Below are 4,350 nucleotides of genomic sequence, written 5' to 3'. Positions count from 1 at the left end.
TGTACTTTGACAAGTTGGTTTTTCCGTTTCAGCAGGGACTTTTGGCGACACCTCCGACGACGCCCCCGGCGCCCGCTGGCCCTCTTGTGGCCGCGCGCCGACGACTGACCGCGGCGGCCCCCTCTGCGCCGGCCCCGCCTGGTCCCTCGGCGTCTCCGTCACCCCCGGCGGCCCCGTCGCCCCCGACACCCCAGTCGCCCACGACGCCCGAGGCGCCTCCGGCGCCCTCGTCGCCCGCGGCGTCTCCATCGGCCGCCTCATCGCCCGCCTCGCCGCCCGTCGCTGCGCCTCCTGAGCCCATGCTCACCCGCACACGCCGGGCGTGCGGCGGCCGTCTACATGCTACCCCACCGACCAGTACGTCTACACGGCGTCCCCGTCCCGCCGGGTCTGCCTTCTGGGCCAGCGGAAACAGTGTCCTGCCGCATGATGGCGGCGTACCTCCCAGTCGCCCACCCGGTCACCCGGCCGGTCCAACCGGCCCCACGACCGGCCACACCGGCCCAGAATCCGGTCGAACCGGCCATAAAACCGGCCGGCCCGGTCAACACCGGCCCTCAGACCGGTGCCAACCGGAGTGGTGTCCAGGGGCCTCCGCCCCCTCGCCCGGTCATCCGCCCGGTCCAACCGGACCACCGGCCGGTCCACCCGGCCACCAGGCCGGTCCAACCGGCTCCTCGACCGGACCGGCACATGCTGACGCGTCCACCTCCGCCCTATCACCGGTGCCCACCTCGGCTCGCGCCGCCTTGCGCTACCCGCATTGGCGCGTTGCCATGCAGGAGGAGTACGATGCGCTACAGCGTAACCGGACCTGGGAGCTGGTTCCCCGGCCCCCTCGCGCCAACGTCATCACCGACAAATGGGTCTTCAAGCACAAGCTTGGCTCCGATGGTACTCTCGAGCGCTACAAGGCACGCTGGGTCGTGCGCGGCTTTCGGCAACGCGCCGGTGTTGACTTCACGGATATGTTCGCCCCGGTTGTCAAACCGGGCACGATCCGCACGGTGTTGCACCTTGCCGTCTCTCGCGCGTGGCCGGTGCATCAGATGGACGTCTCCAACGCCTTCCTTCATGGCCATCTGTCGGAGCAGGTGTACTGCCAGCAGCCCATCGGCTTCGTCGACGCCGAGCGCCCTGATGACGTGTGTTTGCTCTCTCGGTCCTTGTATGGACTGAAGCAGGCGCCCCGCGCCTGGTACCAGCGCATCGCTGGCTTCCTACATCAGCTTGGTTTCCGCTCCACGCGTTCCGATGCGTCGCTGTTCATCTACCGGACCGGCAACGACATGGCCTACCTGCTGCTCTACGTCGACGACATCATCTTGACGGCCTCCACCGCTGGTCTTCTTCGACAGCCCACCGACAGTCTTCGCGCTGAGTTCGCGTTGAAGGATCTCGGACCGCTCCACTACTTCCTCGGCATCGAGGTTGTCCAGCGTGCGGACGGGTTCTTCCTTCATCAACGGAAGTATGCCCACGAGCTCCTCGAGCGTGCAAGGATGCTTAACTACAACCCTGCCCCGACTCATGTCGACACGAAGGCCAATCTCTCAGCCAGTGATGGGTCGCTGGCCTCCGACGCGCCATTCTACCGCTCCATCGTCGGTGCCCTTCAGTACTTGACGTTGACACGTCCGGAGCTCCAGTACGCTGTGCAGCAGGTGTGCTTGCATATGCATGCCCCTCGGGATGCCTATTGGGCCGCGGTGAAGCGGATTCTCCGCTACGTTTGTGGCACCATGGGCTATGGCTTGTCGCTGCATGCTTCGCCCTCGACGTCGACCGACCTCGTTGCCTACTCGGACGCGGACTAGGCGGGCTGCCCGGACACGCGACGCTCTACCAGCGGATACTGCGTCTACCTCGGCTCGTCGCTCGTCTCTTGGTCCTCCAAGAGGCAGCCCACCGTGTCTCGCTCCAGTGCTGAGGCCGAATACCGCGCCGTGGCCAACGCTGTGGTTGAGTGCACATGGCTTCGTCAGCTTCTGTCCGAGCTCTCTTGTCCCGTTGACAAGGCTACGGTGGTCTTCTGCGACAACGTGTTGGCTGTCTACCTCTCCGCCAACCCCGGTCATCATCGGCGCACCAAGCACATCGAGTTGGACATCCACTTTGTTCTTTAGCAAGTTGCCGTCGGTCGCGTTCGAGTTCTTCACGTACCAACGTCTCAGCAGTTTGCCGATATCATGACGAAGGGATTGCCATCCACGACTTTTCCTGAGTTTCGCTCCAGTCTATGTGTCGGTGCCGACCCTTCGACTACGGGGGCGGGGGGTGTTGAGTAACATATTGTACTAGGTATAGGTCCCCGTGTTTTGTCAGGGTTTTACCTGTAATTATACATGTGTCCTTCTATATATACATGAGCAGCCGGTCCTATTGGTGCTGTGCAATTCCAATACTTCTCTACAGTGAGCACTGGGGACGTGGGGGCTCTGGCGCCGGCGCCGGCAGTGGCTGTGAGGTACAGCACGGAGGAGAGGCGGGAGCGCATCGAAAAGTACAGGAGCAAACGCAACCAACGCAATTTCCAGAAGAAGATCACGGTACTGTCTGCTCCAATATTGACTGTTTCTCTCTGTATCGATTGATCATGATTCATGAGATGATTAATTCAGACATAAATATATAGTAGTTGTGTACTCATCACGGATCATGTATGTGATCTTCAGTATGCTTGCCGGAAGACGCTGGCGGACAGCCGGCCGAGGGTGAAGGGCCGTTTTGCGCGTAACATCGATGCATGACAGAACAGACAGATTTCACAGCGGCAGAGGTGTCTTCGATGATGAACAAGAGCAGCGACATCATCGCCCCCGCCGATACCAGTAACAACAGCATGCCGGACTGGTGGCCGGCAATGCAAGGCGCGCTTACCATGGAGGAAGATGAGCTTTACGTCGCCGTTTCATCCATCAACCTCTACTAGCTATCTCCTACACTCATACTAATTATTTTAGCTGCCGGTGCATGCATCCACTGCATCATTCAAAATACTCCTCCCATCTGCTGGCCAGTTAGCTTCGGCCCTTGCACCTGTTGTGCCTTGCCCGTGTCTTGTTGCATCAATCAAAATGAAAACGTCAAATATCGTCCGGTCTCAGTTACTCCGATCCGTAATAGGTATTGTCGTGGTTTTAGTTCAAATTTGAACTAAAACCACGGCACTTGTTATGGATCCGTATGTAGAAAATTGTAGAACCCTAAATCTTATTTTGTATTTATTTTGATGATCATCATGGGATATATAAAGAGGTACAAGGAGGGAGTAGACTTGGAATACAAGAAGCTAATCTAGAGTCCTAATATAACTCTAATCCCTATGAGTATACGTATCCTAACACCGTATATATATTTTGTTTCATGTATGTCAAGGTTGTATTAGTAATCTACGGTCTTTTCCTACGCATTACCTACTCTGATGGCAAAGAATATATCCTCAACATGATAGAACTTCTACTCACGGGCAAGTTTTACGGGATGAGGTGGAGGAGGGTTGTCGACCACCATCAACATCCAAATAAGGTATGTGTACGTCGTGATCTAGACCTGATCATATTATTTCTGGGAATATAAATAAGAATGCCACCGAGAAATTCTGCGATCCAATTTTCCAATTTCTATAGTTAAGAGCATGTTTATTGAGTAGCCATAACTAATTGAGCAACCATATGCCAATCATGTTCACTCCACTACTAATATGGAAATAAATTGTAATGAGAAACATCCTCACCTCATATCCCCCCATCTAATTAAACCATTCGATTAGAAATTCTCGGATAACAAATCGAGAGGGGTTTACTTGCTAGAAGAGCTATATAATACTAACATGGCACCTAATTGCAAATGAATTTAATATTTGAGTTGATGTTTTTGACTTCAAATATGAATGGTGTCATATTCATATTTAGTCACCTAATTAACCTTGGATAAGACTACAACAGGCGGTTCCACTTTATAGCCATATAGCGCAAAAGGTCCCGCCGACCCTTTGTCTTCTTCGTTGCACTGCTGTAGTCCTTCCCTCCCCCCCTGCCGCAGCACCGCCCACCTGGACGGCACCGCCTGTTCACTTCCGCCACCCTAATTTTTTTCTCATTTCTTTCCAGCTGACCTCGCCGCCTCTACCCCCCTTCGTACTCCTCATCTTCCCCACCGCTCGCTTCAGCCGACCACAAATCTGGCACCGATGCTGGTTCCATCATCGATTTGGGGCGCCGACGGAGCGGTCAGATATTCCCTCTAAGCCCCAAGGCCCACGCCGTCAGTTAACCTCTTGTCGTTCATCACTCTCAAGGTCAGTCACACTCTGTCTTTCTCTTCCTCCTACCCATCCTCCCTCTTTCG

The 4,350-nt window shown here is 55.6% G+C and overlaps 1 pseudogene; it reads left to right on the top strand.

Annotated features, from left to right (window-relative positions):
- Nucleotides 1-968: 968 nt before the first annotated feature.
- LOC124656494 lies at nt 969-2,932 on the top strand (annotated as a pseudogene).
- Nucleotides 2,933-4,350: the final 1,418 nt, after the last annotated feature.

The sequence above is a fragment of the Lolium rigidum genome, chromosome 5 (genome assembly GCF_022539505.1).
Source record: "Lolium rigidum isolate FL_2022 chromosome 5, APGP_CSIRO_Lrig_0.1, whole genome shotgun sequence".
Classification (NCBI taxonomy): Eukaryota; Viridiplantae; Streptophyta; class Magnoliopsida; order Poales; family Poaceae; genus Lolium; species Lolium rigidum.
This window is presented reverse-complemented; position numbering and strand designations above follow the sequence as displayed.